Source organism: Erinaceus europaeus, chromosome 18, assembly GCF_950295315.1.
Source record: "Erinaceus europaeus chromosome 18, mEriEur2.1, whole genome shotgun sequence".
In the NCBI taxonomy this organism is placed as follows: domain Eukaryota; kingdom Metazoa; phylum Chordata; class Mammalia; order Eulipotyphla; family Erinaceidae; genus Erinaceus; species Erinaceus europaeus.
In genome coordinates, this window is record NC_080179.1 from 58,754,329 (window position 1) to 58,774,040 (window position 19,712).

General features: G+C 37.9%; 1 pseudogene; it reads right to left on the reverse strand.

Moving 5' to 3' along the window:
• Positions 1-2,409: 2,409 nt before the first annotated feature.
• LOC103127913 (proto-oncogene serine/threonine-protein kinase mos-like) lies at positions 2,410-15,310 on the reverse strand (annotated as a pseudogene).
• Positions 15,311-19,712: the final 4,402 nt, after the last annotated feature.

Genomic DNA, 19,712 nt, shown 5'->3' on the forward strand with positions numbered 1-19,712 from the left:
AAGTGTTATCTGGGATTTTTTTTATCTATAACATTCCATTACATAATCAGTCTTTTCCCCCTATAGAGAATAGCTATACCTAGAATAATTAATATACACAGCTAGTCAGGAACAAGGGTACATTTCATAGTGTATTGTTCCCAAATTATCATACTTCCAGATGATAAAGAATAAAGAGCTAAGTCAACTAATTTAGTATTTCATTTAAATGCTACCAAATGATTTCTAGTAATAATACTGACAAATATTACAATTACTAAAGATTTTGACAGCTCATTAAATTTCAACATATTGTATCCTCTTTCATACCATTGATTTGCCTAACAAATAGGAAGAAGAAAAAGTCATTTCGCACAGTGTTGAATACTGACTACTTGATACTTTGATGTTAGCAATAAACACTATGCTATCTCCTTTGCCCTTAGTGTTTATTGATGCAAAAGACTTTCATGCTTGGGGTTCCAAATTCATAGGTTCAATCTCCTGTACCACCATAAACCAGAGCAGAGCAGTGGTCTGGTAAAAAAAAAAAAAAAAGCAATGCTAACAATAAATAAATATTTCCTAATATTTATTTAGGAAATGATCAAATGTTTGGAATGATTAAATGTTCACAACAGGTAGAAGAAATGAAAGAGTTCTTATCCTAGGATCTTGTTGATCATTAAATTAATAATAATAAAAAAGAAATGAAAGAGTAATAATGAAATAAAACTTAGTGCCCACCTATACAATAACAGGCATCGTGCTTTGTTTTATCTATTTCATTATTCTCACAAAATGTTCTAGAATTAAAACTACAGAGGGACAGCACAGTGATTTTACAGAAAGACCTTTGTGCCTGAGGCACCAAAGATTTCAAGTTCAATCCCTAGCATCACCAGATGTCAGTGTTCTGGTAAACAAATTAAGCACATCTTCAGGAAAATAAAATGAATTTCTTGATTAACTATTAACAATCAAGGAGTTCAATCTTTCATTTTTAATAAACAACCAAGAAACTTCCATTTTAATTCCTAACTCTTTCACCTCAATTACTAAATTTAGAAAAGTATTCTTACCCTCTATTAGCGATTTTATTTCAATGACTATTAAGACCTTGTTTATAACTACTGTCACTGTTTTGCTAATCTTTATAGAGTAAAATTACAAGAATTAATAATAAATATTTTGTTAGTGAGAAAGGAAATTGTCTAGTGGATTTCCAAAGATTGCTGTATTTGAAATGATGCAGATATATAAGGCCTTTGAGGAATTGAAAGATATAAAATTACAATTATAATTATTGACTATGCTATTTTGCTTTTCTCTTCTAGAATAAAAAAAGGAGAAGAAATGACAAGAGTCTTACTTGCTAGTAATTTCTTCTAAACATACTCTTCAAGTGTTGTTTTCCTATAGGTATAGCTAAAGGAACTAAGGTGCTTTGATCCTTGAGCCCAGAGGGCTCCATTCTGATGTAAATTGATTTCTATTGTTTCTCCTTCTGAGAATGTATATCTCTTACACATTCTTCTATGACTTAATCAATGAGTGTGAATCAAGCATATTCAGAGTTTATCTAAGAATAGTAAATCCTTAGATAATAAATAATAAATTATAGCAACATTCACAAGCTATCTGAAATTATTCCTTATATTGCTGCTGATTTTCAAAAGCAAAATCTGGGACCTGTGCATGGATCTTGGTTCAAGCTCCAGGCTCCCCACCTGCACGGGGGTGGTGGGGTGGTGGGGTGGGGGGATTTGCAAGTGGTAAAGCAGGTCTGCAGGTGACTGTCTTTCTTTCCCCCTCTCTGCCTTCTCCCTCTCTCAGTTTCTCTCTCTCCTATCCAACAACAGCAGCAGCAACAATAATAACAATGGGAAAAAGATGGCATCCAGGAGCAGTGGTTTCACAGTGAAGACACTGAGCCCCCCCCCCCCCGCCCCAAATAAAGCAAAATCTGTCACCATTCTGGGAACCTGAGGGAAAAATAACATGCAAACAAGTTTTCTGAGATTTATTGAATAAGTGAAATCAACAGTGTTCAGAGAAATGTTTTTCAATGGCCCTGGATAAAACTGTGATTTTTCTCTGAACTTACAGCTTATGTTCTCCCAAATGTAATATGATTCAATATTCTTCTTCATTATTATAACTTTTAAAGATAATCTGATTCTAGGAAATCCTATGAAGGCTGATTAGTCAAGTGTATTTAAACCACCTCTTAAAGGACCTCATATGTATTATTATTATTATTTTTTACATTTTCATTTATTGAGGTTTTTACTTTCTAAAAAGCCATTCTACATTTCCCCCTTGTGTGTTCATTCAATATTAATAGAAAAAACATAAATAAAGGGGCCAGGTGGTGGCACACCTAGTTAAGCGCACATATTACAGTATACAAGGGCACAGGTTCGAGCCCCTGGTCCCCACCTGCAGGGGAAAAGCTTCACAAGTGGTGAAGCAGGGCTGTAGGTGTCTCTCTTGTCTCTCTCCCTCACTATCTCCCCCTCCTCTCTCAATTTCTCTCTGTCCCTACCCAATAAAAAAAAAAAAGAAAGAAAACACATAAACAAAAAAGCTTATCTTAGGATAGTGGTTCAGAGTCAGTCCAATTTAACTTTTAGAGAGTTAAGGTCAGTCAGGCAGAGATCAGTCCTTGGCCACTGCAGAGCACTGGCCTTCCAGCAGCACTGGATGATTCCCTGGAGTTTTTTTGTTTTTTTTTTCCCCAAGGATGGTAGTGATGACAGCTGCAGAGAGAGCAGGTCTGAGATTACAGGCCACCACCACACAGAGCACATACTCATGCTCCCTGGTAAGATGTCAGCTCTGGGTGTGAGGGCTTCGCCTTTCAGGAGCTCTGGGGCTCAGTGGGTGTAAGCGCCTCCTAGGTGGCGTGGAGGAGTCTGGCATGAGGGCTGATCTTCCACTTTCTCTGAGGAACCAAAATCACTGATGTTGCAGACATTCTGTGTGTTGATCATAATGGTGACTGGCTTCAGGTCTAAGTGTACAATGCTTTGTGAATGAAGGAAAAGCAGGCCATTCACATCTAGGGAGTATTTCAGACACTTGCCATAATTTAACTGCTCTCCAGCACTGCTTCAAGGCTCCCCCTCTCTCTCCTCCTCTTCCTGCTCAGGGCAGCTGGCAGCACATTAGATGACTTGATGTAAAGTGACATTGCCAGCAAACTCCTTGATGATGGTGCCCAGGCCGTTCAAGTCCACATATGTGCAGGTGCTAGCCGCCACCACTCGCATGCCACTGAAATGGTGTAACTGTGCAATGTTGACTTCTGCCCAGAAACTCCATTGTAATGCCACCTGGTTCTTGGTGCACTTGTTCACTTGCTTAATGTACACTAACTGGTTGCACCACCACACAGCCCCACCAGGGAAAGATAGAGACAGGCTGGGGATATGGATCAACCTGTCAATGCCCATGTCCAACAGAGAAGCAATTACAGAAGCCAGACCTTCTGCACCCATAAAGATCTTTGGTCCATACTGCCAGAGGGATAAAGAATAGGAAAGCTAGGAGGCTGGGTGATAGTGTAGCGGGTTAAGTGCACATGGCGTGAAGCTCAAAGAACCTGCCTAAGGGTCCCAGTTTGAGGCCCTGGCTCCCTAGCTTCAGGGGGTCGCTTCACAAGCAGCGAAGCATGTCTTCAGGTGACTATCTTTCTCTCCTCCTCTTTGTCACCCTTCCTCTCTCGATTTCTCTCTGTCCTATCCAACAACAACAACAACAATAACAACAACAATGATAAACAAGGGCAACAAAAAGGGAAAAAACGGCCTCCAGAAGCAGTGGATTCTGAGCCCCAGCATAACCCTGGAGGCAAAAAAAAAAAAAAAAAAAAAAGAAGAAGAATAGGAAAAAAATCCAATGGAGGGAGTGGGATATGGCACTCTGGTGGGAATTGTACCCCTCTTACCCCATTGTTGATCATTATTAAGTCACTAATAATAAGAAGAAGAAGTTGAAAAATAAGAAAACACAAAGCAGAACTTGGACTGGGTTTGGTGTATTGCACTAAAGTAAAAGACTCTGGGGTTGGGGATAGTAGTCAGGTCCTGGAACATGATAGCAGAGGAGGGCCTAGAGGGGGTTGAATTGTTATGTGGAAAACTGAGAAATGTTACACATGTACAAACTATTGTATCTTCCTGTTGACTGTAGAGTATTAATCATATATGTAATTAGCTGGGGAAAATAAAGAGGAGGAGCAGATGGTCTGAGTAAAATGAGAGAAACCTGCCACACTCCTAGATTGTGCTACATATATAATAAATAAAATAGATGTTTTGTTTTTTGTTTTTTTTCTCCCAGGGTACTGCTCAGCTCTGGCTTATGGTAGTGCTGGGGATTGAAACCGGGACTTACAGTGCCTCAGGCATGAAAGTCTTTTTGCAGAACCATGATTTCTCCCCAACTCAAAGTAGGTTTTTATAGCTTTAAAAATTCGGGCTAATAAGATAGGTCATCTGGGAGGGCTCCTGCTTTGTCAAGTGCATGAAAACAATCATAGTATGTTTATCTTATCCCTATGGTTTTAGTCTGCTAAGGCTCAGCTAATATCTTTTAGCATCTGTGCTCAGACAGGCGGGAGTCAAAGAAAAGGCAAAGTCCCATTTATTCTAAGAGTTTATATCAACTGTAAGAAGGTTCCTAATCGTATATCTCAGAAGAAGCTGAGGTTAGTAGTTTGAGACTTGTGTCGCTTTTTTGGGGGGTGAGGGATGGGAATCATCATTTCAATTAAGCTAAAGTGCAAGTTTCTTGAGAAGTTCAGTTTTGGGAGTTCCCAGAAGATGGCGGACTGAGAAGCTGCTAGTGGCTTGAGCTCTGACCACATCTCCTGGAAACAGTAGGATTTTCTGCCTTTAGTAGGCCAGTCAATAAGGGGTCCTAGCAGTAACACCAAGGAGGTGACTATAACTTAATTTGGGTTAAGAATTAGAGTAGGAAAAAGGGGGAAAAACTTTTTTTTTCCTTTTAATTTTTAAGCATACCTCCTTCCCCGCCCCCCGCCCCATAACCAGTCCCTGGGGACCAGCTCCTAGCAGGCTCCCCTGCTAGAAGCTCCTTTTCTTTACCAAATTCCTGTCCCACCAGGGAGTATCATTCATTCTAAGTCTATACTCTTCTGAAACCTCTGGCCTTTTTTCTTTCTAAGTAGCCAACCCCCCCCACCTCACCCCGCATAGCTAATTAAATAATTAAAAATAAAAACATTTAGAAAAAAAACTCTTTCCTTTCACTGCTCTTTTATGACAGTTCTTTTTCTTATCTTTTTCTTTTCTCTCTCTCTCTTTTTTTTTCTTTTTCTCATTCTTGTCATCCTTTCTTCCTTAATCCTACAGCTTCCAAAGTCACAGCCCCCAGCCCCCACACCACCAAACAGTGTGCTTTTTTGAATTCACTGATACACATTTAGGAATTATTTTGGGGAAGAATTCTGACTCAGTGTGGACTCTCACTGCCTCTGCTCAACTTCCTTCCTCCTTTAGCCACCCCTAGAATATACAGTGGATAGTAGATGTGCATAACTGTCAATTCTTGCTATCCCTTCTTTCTTTTCTCTTTCTTCTTCACTGAGATTTGGTTACTATTTTTTCACGGACAGGAGAAATTGTTTGGCTAATTGGTAGTGATTAAACTGCTTCAATGGTTGCTTCAGTTGCTATTGTAATTCCTGAGGTTGGTGAGTGCAATTGTCATAAAGGTATTAAGTACAGTGTTGCTTGTGCTCAAAACACAACAACTGAGGAACAACAGAGCATAAAAAAAAGAAACACATAAATCAAAAAAATGGGTAGATCAAAAATAAATAAAACTTCTACTCCAATGAATGAATACAAGAGCCCAGAAGAAACTACAAATCAGCCAGAAGTAACCATAGATAAGAAAAGTATGCAAGCAATAATAAACTTATTAATCACAGAAATGAAAACAACATTGGAGGAAAGGAATGTCAGTATTAGGGAAACAACAGTTGAGACCCCCAAGGAAAATACTGATTATCTTGAGGCAATTAGAGAACTGAAAGCTGAAATAGCTGTAATGACGAAAGAAGCTGAGGCAAGGGAAAGCAGACTAATAGAAGCAGAAAACAGAATTAGTCAGACAGAGGATGAGTTAGAGAAAATGAAGAAAGAGGTGAACGAGCTTAAAAAGAGATTGAGAGACACTGAAAACAACAGCAGAGACATATGGGATGATCTCAAAAGGAGAAGTTCAGTTTTACTCCCCTTCCCCCTGTCTAGTTAGTGACTGATAAATGGTGGATTTTCACACACATACATAGAACAAATGTCCTATATGGAACTAGACAAGAACCTTTCTCCAGGTACTAATATTTTTAGGACAGAAACCAAAGTATAAATCAAAGTTTTAAGTTTATACTTTCAGAACTGTAATGAGTTTTTGAGCATCAGCAGGTGTGCCACTATGTTCCATCGCTGGGGAGCCAGAGACGACCCGAACTGCCCCTGCGGCTACAGTCAGACTATGACCCACATAGTCAACGACTGCCACCTCTCCAGATTCAAAGGAGGTCTCGAAACTTTACATCAGGCTCAACCTGACACTGTTGACTGGCTACGGAAGAAGGGCAAACGCTAGAAGAAGAAATGTAACTCTATAAAATTTGATTTCTGTTTGTATATGTTTCATAGTCTAAAATACTTTTGTTTTATATTCCCACCTCAAAAGTGTGTGTGTGTGTGTGTGTGTGTGTGTGTGTGTGTGTGTGTGTGTGTGTGTGTGTTTCTTGGGCAAGATCACTGATCAACTTTCTCTAGTAGCACTAGGTACTGAATCTGGGAACTCCAAGCCTCAAACATGAAAATCTTGTTACTTAAGTCACTATTTCTATCAGCCACTGTGAACTGTGCATACTGTTCATTCATCCTAAGGGTTTCTCTCATTGCTCAAGCATATAATAGATACTAGAAGGAAACATTCTTACTATCGTGTTGGAATAGCTTTTAAAATGTAAACCAAGGAGTCAGAAAAGGCATGCTCAAAAGATCTGCCTGGTCTATGTGATAAGTTATAACTTTATATTCACAAACACAAATTAAAACATTCATCCCAATAACTTTGTTGTAACTGTGTTTTATCACAAAATATCAGTGTTTTATTTCTCGCCATTTGCCTAATGTGTTGCCTGCACACTTGGCAAGAATTCATTTTGAATAACCAAAGAATTGAAGTTTCTACTGCACATACTAATTAAAATAGTAGCAAGATGATTTTGTTGGTTCCTGTTTCTAGAACCACTATATCCAAGTGGTATTTTTTTTTTTTGGAATATTTATACTTCAGAGAGTGGGGGAGAAAGGGCCAAGAATGGTCTTTTTGTGTGTATCAACTAGTTATTAAAGAGATACAAAATGTAAACAACATTTTCCCACCTATGAATAAAAAAAATTAAAAAAGAAAAAATCTGTTGAATGGATACACATTTTTCTACTATTTCATTCAGGAAAAATATCTATATTTATTTATTCTTTAATTGGGAGTTTAATGTTTTACAGAGCAGTTGTTGGCACATGGATACCATTTCACTTCTTTCCATGACAGGTGTCTGCAAAGCATTCTCAGCCCCAGTTTAGGTCCTTTTCCATCATACTCCAGGATCTCAAGTCCCCCACCTCTCTTCCTGTCCTCCTTCAACAGAGCCCCTTGCATTGATGCAATGCAATAAATCAATCCAAGTTTTACTTTGCGTTTCCTCTTTCTGTTTTTGATTCTTAACTTTGGCCCATAAGTGAGTTCATCCAATATTTATCCATCTCTTTCTGGCTTATCTCACTTAACAAGAGTCCATCAAACTCCATCCAAGATGAGGTGAAGAAGATGACTTCATCATTCTTTTTTTTTTTAATTCTTTTTTGTTGCCCTTGTTGTTTTATTGTTGTAGTTACTATTGTTATTGATATCATTGTTGTTGGATAGGACAGAGGGAAATGGAGAGAGGAGGGGGAGAGAAAGACAGATACCTGCAGACCTGCTTCACCGCTTGTGAAGCAACTCCCCTGCATGTGGGGAGCCGGGGACTTGAACCGGGATCCTTACGCAGGTCCACTTTGCGCCACTTGGGCTTAACCCGCTGCACTACTGCCCTACTCCCCCATTCTTCTTTTTTTTTAATGTAGGGGGCCTAGGATGGGTTTATCAGGCACATGGGGACAGGGCAGAGCAGTAGAAATGGGGGTGGGGGTAGGACAGACAGCTGTAGGCTGTACTACAAAGTGTGAACTGATGTGTCCTCTTGATTAATTTGCTGACAAGATGGAGCCAGATTGGCTAGAGGGGCAAATCCATCCCCATTGTTGCACTTTGACCAGAAGAACTTAAAAGGTGGGATAGACTTTCTAAAGGAGCAAGGAGCTGGCTGCACACATCTGGAGTCTATTAGTCAATGGTGGTGATGCTCAGCAGCTGACTTAGGGCACAGGCAAACAATGATTGCTGATGGTGAATAGGAATCAGACCATCTGGCTACAGTGAGGCTAGAGAAAGCAGAAGACAGAGCAGAGAATGTGGGTGCCCACATCCAGAGGAAATTGACTGAGAGAAGCAAAGAGAGACTAACTCTTGCTCACATAAGAGGGTATTGTTGGCCTAAGGCCACATTACAATGGAGAAAACTTACAGCTTCCTTTCAGCGATTTCATTTACATAATTGTTATCTCTTTTTTTGCTGTATTTTAGTGCTTACAATGTCAATTCTTGTACCAGGAGAGACAGTTCAGCCTGTTAGAGTATCATCTTGCTTTCCTGAAGTCTAGTGGGTATAATTTCAATCCTGGGCATTACCTCATGTCAGGGCTGAGCAATGCTCTGCTCTCTTTCTCTCTTAGGAGAAACAAAGAAAGTCACCTCTTATATTACTCTAACTTTTTACTTTTAAGTGGAAAAGGAATTTGAGTTGTTAGTAAGAAGACAAAAGTAGGCCACCTGGTAAGAATTTCTTCATTGTTTTCCTTGTCTACTTATTAAGATATTTTCTGGGAGTCGGACGGTAGTGCAGCGGGTTAAGCTTACATGTGCAAAACACAAGGTCCAGCCTAAGGATCCCAGTTTTGTTATTATAAATAAATAAATGTATTAACAATTTAAACCCACTGTTAAAATTCATTCAGGTGACCACTCTGAAACCTTATATGCTTAGATTGAAGGAATTTGTGCTCAGAGCAGGGGTCTATGCATCAAAATGTTCAAGACATTCAATTTTTTTCCTTCTCATATTGATTAAATAGTGATTTATAAGACTATAAGTTAATAGGAGTTAATATTAACACCATTCCTGCCATCAAATGTCTGGGTCCTACCCCCACCACCTTATAATGATGCTAAAAATATACCCTCACCCTCCACACAGAGTTTTTTTTTTTTTACTTTGGTGCAATACTCCAAACTCAATCAAATTCTACTTTGTGTTTCCTTTTCTGTTTTTCTTTCACAACTTCTGTTAATGAGTGGCATCATCCTATACTCATCTTTCTCTTTCTGACTTATCTTACTTTGAACATAATTCCTTCTAGCTCCATCCAAGATGTGTCAGAGAAGGTAGGTTCATTATTCTTTTTATTTATTTATGTATTTATTTAACTTCATTTTTAGGGAATTAATGTTTTATATTTGACAGTAAATACAATAGTACATGCATAACATTTCCCGATTTTCCATATAACAATACAATCCCCACTAGGTCCTCTGTCATCCTTTTTGGACTTGTTTTCTCCCCCCCCCCCCCATACACACACACACACACACACACACACTCCAGCATTATTCTTAACAGGTGAGTAGTATTCTTATTTATTTATAAAAAGGAAATACTGACAAAACCATAGGATAAGAGAGGTACAATTCCACACAATTCCAATTCCCACCACTAGAACTCCATATCCCAACCCCTCCCTTGATAGATTTCCTATTCTTTAACCCTCTGGGAGTATGGACCCAAAGTCATTCTGGGATGCGGAAGGTGGAAGGTCTGGCTTCTGTAACTGCTATTCTATTGTGTATATATACTTCAACTTTCTCAGCACCTGAATTGTTCCAGATTTTGGCTATTATGAACTGTGCTGCTATGAACATAAGTGTACACATAACTTTTTGGGTGGGTGTGATTAAGTTTTTAGGATATATCCCTAGGAGAGGAACTACTGGGTCACGAGGAAGGTTCTTTTCTAGCCTTTGAAGGTTCTCCAGACTGCCCGCTACAATTTACTTTCCCACCAGCAGTGCAGGATAGTTCTTTTGTCCCCACAGCCTCTCCAGCATTTGTTGCTGCTGTCCTTTTTGATATATGCCATTCTTACAGGAGTGAGGTGGTATCTCAATGTTGTCTTTATTTGCATTACTCTAAATGGAGGAAGGAGGGTCTCTTCAATAAATGGTGCTGGGAAAACTGAGTTGAAACATGCAGAAGAATGGAACTGAACTACTTTATCTCACCAGAAACAAAAGTCAACTCTAAATGGATCAAGGACCTGGATGTTAGACCATAACTATCAAATACTTAGAGGAAAATATTGGCAGAACATTTTCCCATCTAATCTCAATGGCATCTTTGATGACACGAACCCAATTATAAGGCAGACTAAATCAAAAACAAATCAGTGGCACAATGTCAAATTGAAAAGCATCTGCACAGCAAAAAAAACCATCAGCCAAACAGAGACCCCTCACAAGATGGGAAAAGATCTTTACATGCTGTACACCAGACAAGAAGCTAATAATTAAAATAAAGAGCTCACCAAACTTAGCAACAACAACAACAACAAAAAAAAAAGCAAATGACCCAATCCAAAAGTAGGGAGGGGATATGAACAGAATATTCACTACAGAAGAGATACATTAGACCAACAGACATATTAAAATTTGCTTTTAAAATTTTCTTATTATCTTTATTTACTGCATAGTGACAACCAGGAATCAAGAACGAAGTTGGTGACAGAGAAGGAGAGAGACAGTGAGACATCTGCAACACTGCTTCACCACTTGCAAAGCTTTTCCTCTGCAGGTGGGGACTGGGGGCTTGAACCTGGGTTCTTGTGCATTGTAACATGTACACTGAAACAGGTACACCACCATCCAGACCCCTCATTCCTTCTTCATATAAGTATTTTGCAGTAAAAGTTGAGAAAAAAACTTTCTTCTGTAAATAAATTATTTTGCAAGCTTGTTGAGCTATAAATATGTATACTAAGTATAGGATGTATCTCCTAACACATCAAACCCACATTTACATAGGGAACAAATAGAAGAGTTCTTATGAGACAACAAAAAGCTCCTATTCTTTCATATTAACACATTGGCGAAGTTCCCAAAATGAAGTTGAATGAAAAATAAAACAAAATTTTCAAAAGATCCAGAACATAAGATTGTTTAAATAAACATGACAGAGAAACACGTTTTTTTTTTGTCTCCAGGGTTATCACCGGGGATCAGTGCCTGCACTACGAATCCACTGCTCCTCCTGGAGGCCATTTTTCCCATTTTGTTGCCCTTGTTGCTGTTTGTTGTAGTTGTTATTGTTGTCATAGCAGTTGTTGGATAGGACAGAGAAAAACTGAGAGAAAAAGGGAAGATGGGGGAGAGAAAGAAGACCTGTGTCACCGCTTGTGAAGCGACCCCCCTGCAGGTGGGGAGCTGGGGGCCCAAATCAGGATCCTTATGCTGGCATTTGCACTTTGTGCCATGTGCAGTTAACCCGATGCCCTATTGCCCAGCCCCCTACTATCAAGGAGCACTGAGATTCATTCTCTTAAAGTCAGAGGGCAATTTAATCTCCATGTAACTCTTATAACAAAAAGAAAGAACAGAATAGGCCCATCCTTTTTAAATTATTTGAGTTAAGAATTATCTAAAATAACTCTATAATGAGTAAATTTGAGCAACTGTCTTTTCAGATGAAGAATATTTTGAAAGACAAATTGCCTAAATCTGCTTTGGTAAAAACAACAAAAAAAATGTACTAGCAAAATCATGAAATCAGAATTAAAGCAAAAGATGATGGCTTCAGAGCATACGATGGGAAATGTGAGAGAAAAATCTCAGGTTTACTATTTTAAAATTGGAAGCATTGAGTGAGATAATCACACATTCTCTTATAACTTTAAGATTTTAGAAGTCACATTAGTTATTAAAGAAACATTACATATATATCACAAAAGTGATTAAGCGGCTAAGATTATTAATAAATAACCTACGGCGTGTATGGTTTAAAAAGTATATGACTTTTTTTCTGCATTATGTTATAGTACATAATAGATGTCATAGTAGAAGGAAAAGATCTGTGAGGAAAGTTAATGAAAAAATTATAGTCTGCAAATTGATAGTTCAAGGAATTAAATTATTGAGAACAAGTTTTCATAGTTAATTAACTCTATGCATTTGAATATTCAATGATACAATTACAGATTTCAATGTAAATAAAGTACTTAGTCCAAATGGTCAAATCCAAATACCATCTGTCCTTACTGACCAGTTCCACAGAAAGAACATCATGTTATTGTGCTGTAACTTTGTTAGCATGAACAATCACATCTTAGCTCATTGTCATACCCACGCTGACTTGTTTGACTCGACAGAACAGCTTTCCAGAGGAGGGCGAAGGATAAAGAAATTTTAGGGAAAATAAAAATGCATTTAAAGATTTTACATAAAACAAAACAAACAAAAAACCGCCCATGTATATCTTGCTAGATTCCTCCATCCAACACTTCGCTTTTGCGCCATTTTATTTAGTGAATGCCAGCTACATGCCAGGATGTGAGCTCTTCCAATGACCTAGTTAAAGTCGGCTTGCTCCTCATCAGTTCGAAATCAAAGACTCATGAGGCTGAGCGAGGACTCGGGAGGTCGTTTATCTCAGACCCCTGCCTGGAGAAGTCACCGTTCTGAACCCTCCTAGATGAGGTTGGAGTTATTTCCAAAAGACCCCAGGGTGCTATAGAAGTTGTGCTGGTGACTCAGTTCGCTGCTTTCTCCTTCGCAGTCAGGGCCCAATCAAAGTTCCTGAAAGGTGGAAAGGCCACCTTGCGTTTAGATGTTCTGCCTTTCAAATGTACTCAAAATGAGTTCCTCACAATAAGCGGCCATTAAAACTTCCTAGGCTATCTGGAAACTACAGCCACTTTACTGTTCCTTCAAAGAACTGAAGTTGCTTGATGTAGAGAGTCTTCTTGCTTTCTCTTACAAAGTCAGCTCACTTACTAGTCTTCCATTTTCCCTCCCCTTGGCCGTTTTATACATTTCAGGGCCACACCCCCCCATGATAATCTGACGAGTTCTTTTTGTGGTTGCTATGAGTAAAACACAGGAAGCCTATCGTGTGTTGGCTTGGATATTTTAGAATTTTTTTTTTAAATACTTAGATGCAAGAGAAAATGAGTCAAATATTTGCAAATGGCATGACGGAAAGGAAAACATGGCAGATTGTTAGTTTGTAAGCAACCAAATCAGCATTGTCCCCAGTCTATAAATGAATCATAAATATTCTGCATACACTTTATAATCTCCTAGTAACCAGGAATGGTGACATAACTTTTTTGGCACAGATATTTTACTATAATTACTATTCTGAAGAGTTTGTGCATTTCTGTGTGTGTTTGTACAGTTCACTCATTTTTCAGAAGCCTCACTTAAGAAACATCTTTGTGCTGAGAAAACAAATACTACCTCACAGGTCGACTGTATCCACATATTCACAACATAGTAACCAATAGATCCCATAGGATGCAGGAAAAGAGAAAGGTTTTTGACCAGTTCAGACTACAGTGTGATTCAATCCAATTCCTTTAGAGGTTAGTGACATATATTCTTAAAAGTCATATATGATCCTCTTAATTAACAGGTAATGCCAATGATGGTGTGCATTTAAGTAGACTGATAGCTGAGTAATGATCTTTTACCTCTATCTGTGCTTTGTATTCATGTAACACTTCTCCACTGACATACTGCAGGAAAAAAAGAAAACATGACTCTATAACAGACTTCTAGATCTGCTTAATACAGGAAAAGGAAATGATAATATATGAATGTTATGAAATTTTCTTGGAACTCAAGCTAGAATCCCTCCCTGCTTGGAAACACCTGGGACTCAATCAGATAAGATGATTCAAGGAATCTATTATTTATCTTGACTTTCTATGGTCTGTTGTTGTTTTCGCCAGGCTATGTTGTTTTCGCCGGGCTGGCTTCATGGGTGGGTAACAGACGACCAGGGACTCATGGTTGAGCTGTAGGCAGTATCTCTTTATTCATGCAGGACGCAGCACAATCTAAGCCGAGCTAAGCTAAACTCTACTAAAGCGAACAATGTTGTCTTTATATATACTTCCCAAGTAGGGTGTGAACAGGATGTTACATAGAGAGGGTGGAGAGAAAAGTGACTGGTGAAAATCAGAGTGTGACAAGGAGAGGGGGCAGAGCAAAAACATATCATGAAACAGTGGGGATTGAACCAATGCCCTGGAGGGAGGGTGGTGCTTGTTAACAGCGGTTATATAAATAGAATGAAGTGGTTATGTAAATAGAATAGTGTTAAGCAGGGGGGATTTAAACCAAAAGAAACAGAAGGGGTTTTTAAAAGCATACCAACAGTTTGCTAGAAAATTTGCTTGCCTTCCATTTCTAAAGGTCTTTTAAAAGTTAGTACACTACAAAGCTAGGTTTCAATCAGTTGTAAAAATAATGCTTCATTACTACTATATACACATACATGTTATCTGTATGAATATTATTAATCTTTTTTGTAATGGCCCAAATAGTATTTTTGGCTCTGCATGTTATTGTTGCACTATTCATCTCTGCCATTGTGATGAAAAAGTAACTATAGTCAGTGTACAAACTAGTTGACCTAACTGGATTTGCTCACTGTGAACCAGATATAAATTATGGGATAATGTTTTACAATCTCATCTTTAGATCATTAGTTACAAGAAGTAGAACAGATAATTTTTCAGATGTAAAATAATAAAGCTGTGAAAACCCTAGAAGAAAACTTAAGAGAAAAGATATTCTAATCTGATGCCAAATGCATTTTGACATCAAGAAATAAAAATAAATTCATTATAAACCAAGTCAAAAATAAAAAATTAACTGCATCAAAAACAATAAAATAAATGAGGAAAAATTTCCTACATAAAAATATATTTACAGATCATATCATAAACAATAAGCTGATTATTTACTATTAAAAAACAGCATTGAGCCAGGGAGATAAAATAGATATTCATGCAACAGACTTTCTTGCCTGAGGCTCATGTTCTCCAGATTCAATTCTAGGCATCTCCAAAAGCTTGAACTGGTCAAAAGAATAATTAATCAGTTAATTAATTTAAAAGTAATTCTTTCTCTTTAATGAGAAAGCTATGAGGGGCAATCTGTATATCAACAATGTAATTTTGTCATATCAACAGAAAGATAAAAACCCCACGGTCATATCAATTGATGCCCAAAGAGAAGGAAACGCAGAAATGGAAGACTACTCCTTGCTCCTGAACTGGAAAAGTAAGCATTAAAGTAGCTATTCTAGCAAAAGCAGCCTATGATTTTAATGCAATCCCTATCAAAATGCCAACAGCATTTTCCTTTCTTTTTTTTTTTATTTCTTTATTTGGGGATTAAAGGCTTACAGTCGACAGTAAAAATACAATAGCTTGTACATACATAACATTTCTCAGTTTTCCACGTAACAATTTAGCTCCCACTAGGTCCTCCTCTGTCATCATGCTCCAAGACCTGAGCCCCTACCCCCACCCCCACCCACCCCAGAATCTTTTACTTTGGTGCAATACACTAACTCCAGTCCAACTTCTGCTTTGCGTTCTTCCTTCTATTCTTATTTTTTCAACTTCTATGAGTGAAATCATTTCATATTCATCCTTCTCTTTCTGACTTATCTCACTTAACATCAATGCCATTTTCCAAGCAAAGTGAACAACTTGTCCAAAGATTTGTATAGAACAACACACACGCACACACACAAAAAAAATTAGAGAGTCAGGTGGTAGCGCACATGTCACAAAGCGCAAGAACCAGCAGAAGGATCCAGTTCCAGCCCCCGGCTCCCCACCTGCAGGGGAGTCGCTTGACAGGCAGTGAAGCAGGTCTGCAGGTGTCTGTTCTTCTCTCCACCTCTCTGTCTTGCCCTCCTCTCTTCATTTCTCTCTGTCCTATCCAACAACGACAACAATAATGATAACTGCAACAATAAAAAAATAAATAATTAATAGCAAAAGCACTTTTGAGAAAACATGAAAAAATATGAAGGTATCATGTTTCCCAATTTCATTTTATACTACAAAGCAATAGTAATCAAAACAGCACAGTACTGAGATAAAAATGGACACTTAGATAAATGATAGAATCAAAAGCCTGAACTGAGCCTATACTTATACAACCACCTATTATATGACAAAGGGGTCAAAAGCATTTAATCAGGGAAAAGAAGTTCTCTTCCACAAATGGTTCTGGGAAAATTAAAGAACCACATGTAGAAAACCACCTAACATTATATACCAAAGTCAAAAATGAATTAAGAAGATGGTTAATAGGTCAGAAACTCTAAAATTTACAGAAGAAAACATCAGTGGAATTTTGCAAGATCTTCACATCAAAGATGTATTTGGAGATTTAACCTCATGGGCCTGGCAAATGAAAAAAATAAAAAAGTAAACAAATGGGATTACATTAAACTAAAGAACTTCAACACATTGAAAACAATGGGTTACTCCTGGCGACCATTTATCATTTTATTGGATAAGATGGATAGAAACTGAAAGAGGAGGAGAATGGAGAGAGGGAGAGCGACAAAGAGACACCTGCAGACCTGCGTCACCTTTTATGAAGCAAGTTTTTGAATTGTTGGGAACCTTGTGACACATTTTTATGTGTGAAAATATGTCATGACTTTTCTGACAACCCCAATAGCAAGGCAACAACTACCATTGGGCAAATATATATCTGCTTGAATGACTTCCAAATCTTCAAAGATATATTTGTTTTGTGTGGTGAGTTTGTTTATTTTATAGACTACCCATTATACTTCCCACCCCCAACACATACCCTATTTCTCATCCTCCACCATCTTTCCCTCTGGTAACTTCAGCTGTAATGGCTTATTTTTTTATATTTGTTTTGTCCATTCAACTATTCCTTTTCTTTATTATATATTGATTGTATATGGGTAATTGTACAATATCTTCTTTCTTCTAACTTATTTTGCTTTATACCATCCCTTTATGTCCTTTCCATTTTGTTGCACATAGCAAAAGTTCACCATTTTATAGCTGAATAATGTTCTATTGTGCATGGAGAGCACATCTCCTTTAGATAATCAGCTGTTAATTGGTACATAGGTTTTTCCCTATCTAAGTTATTTTAATTACTAAAGCAATAAACACCATGGTATATATAGTTATGTTAGTTAATGATTTCATATTCTATGGGCATATAGCCTAAAGTGAAGTAGCTGGGTCTTATGGTAGTTCTATTTTTAGGGTTTTTTTTTTTTGGGGGGGGTGTCTTGGGGAAAGTTTCATAATGCTTTTGAAAATGATTGTACTGATTTTAATTTTCAATAATAGTGTTTGTGGGTTCCTTTATTACTACACAGTCTCCAACTTTTTTCATTAGTCCTTTGGATTTAAGCCATTTTCACAGGTATGAGATGATGATATCTCATTGTGCTTTTCATTTTCATTTCCCTAACAATTAATGACAATGAACATTAATTTTTCTCTTGTGCTTGTTGGCCATCTGTATTTACTCTCTGGAGAAGTATCTATTCCGATCTTCAGACCATTTTAAATTGAGATGGTGTTTTTCATTCTGCTTGACAAAAACATCTGTCCTTTTCTTTTGTATTACATAAACTCCCAGGAAGGAATCTTCTCTGTGTTTTGACTATACTCAGGTGGTCATGCACAGAAGACAGCAAACATGTTGTAGACTCTGACAGGAATATCTAAATAGGGGAAGTGAAATCAAGTTATTTATCTAATTCACGACAATAAGAAGTTCATTTTTTTAATTTAAAATCTTCCACAAATCTTGCCCTTCTCATTTAGTCATAAGGGAGAAGACTCTTCTTTTTCAATACTACTTTTATAGGTCAAGTCCCCACTATAAAGCATCAGGAAAAGTTTAGGAAATAATTAAATAATGAACAGAAAAAGATCTCTCTGCAAAGAGCATCTATAAGAATCTCTGGAGGTCACTAGGAGACCACAGTTACCTGACACATATTTTTTCTTTAAAAGTTTTCTCATTTTCCAGTAAGAATATTGGTATTCATTATTCTGTGAACTTTGCTACTGTTCTGTCTTTGTATAACTTCAAGTACACTCCTTTTATGAGCTGGTAAGTTTTATAGTTAACTCTGAATAACCATCCTAGTTGAGAAATAAGAGAAATGGAAAATTAAGATCTTCACATCTTACTTCATGTAATAAGACACCCTACAAAAATATGTCCTTATTTCTCCTCCTGATTTCTATATCATTTTAGCTAATCTTATTCTTCCACCATCTCTTTCAGTCTTTTAGGTTATTTCCTAACTATAAATAACCAAATCATAGCTAATCTATGAAATAAATAAATTCAATTTCCTTAATTTCAGAATCGATATGGTCCTCTACCAGTGCCAGGCTATGTGTAATCTCATTGTGATGGTAATCATGACAATTCTCTTGCATTGCATATACACCAACCCATTGTTTTATTATTTTCTCAGTGATAAACCAGTGACAGGGGAGGGATTGGGCTGTAGTGCAGCTGTTTAAGTGCACATGGCATGAAGTGCAAAGACTGGCATAAGGATCTTGGTTCAAGCCCTAAGTTTCTCACCTGCAGGGGGGTCAATTCACAACTGTGAAGCAGGCTTGCAGGTGTCTCTACCTGTCTCTCTACATCTCTGTCTTACCCTCCTCTTTCAATTGCTTTTTTATATATATTTATTTTTCTCTTTTGTTGTCCTTATTGTTTTTTATTGTTTTGTTGATGTCGCTGTTGGATAGGACAGAGAGAAATGGAGAGAGGAGGGGAAGGAAGAGAGGGGGAGAGAAAGATAGACACCTGTGGAGTGACTCCCATGCAGGTGGGGAGCAAGGCTCAAACCTGGATCCTTCTGCTTTAACCCTCTGGGAGTATGGACCCAAGGTAATTGTGGGATGCAAATTAATAGGAGTGTACATAAACACCATTCCCACCACCAAAAGACTGTGTCCTATCCCCCCCCCTGCAAGTCCCCCCTCCCCCTCCTACCCCCATGAAGCCAAACATCCACCTTCACCCTCAATCCAGGGTTTTTAGTTTGGTGCTCTACTCCAAATTCAGTCAAATCCTGCTTGATTTTCCCTTTCTGTTCTTCTTTCTTAACTTCTGTTTACTTCAGTGGGATCATGCCATACTCGTCTTTATCTTTCTGACTTAGCTCACTTAACATAATTCCTTCTTGCTCCATCTAAGATAGGTCAGAGAAGGTGGGTTCATTGTTCTTCATAGCTACATATTCCATTGTGTATATATACCACAGCTTTCTCAGCCACTTATGTGTTGTTGGGCACCTGGGTTCCTTCCAGGTATTAGCTATTACGAATTGTGCTGCTATGAACATAGATGTACACATATCTTTTTGGTTGGGCATTATGGAATCCTTGGGGTATATCCCCAGGAGAGGAATTTCTGGG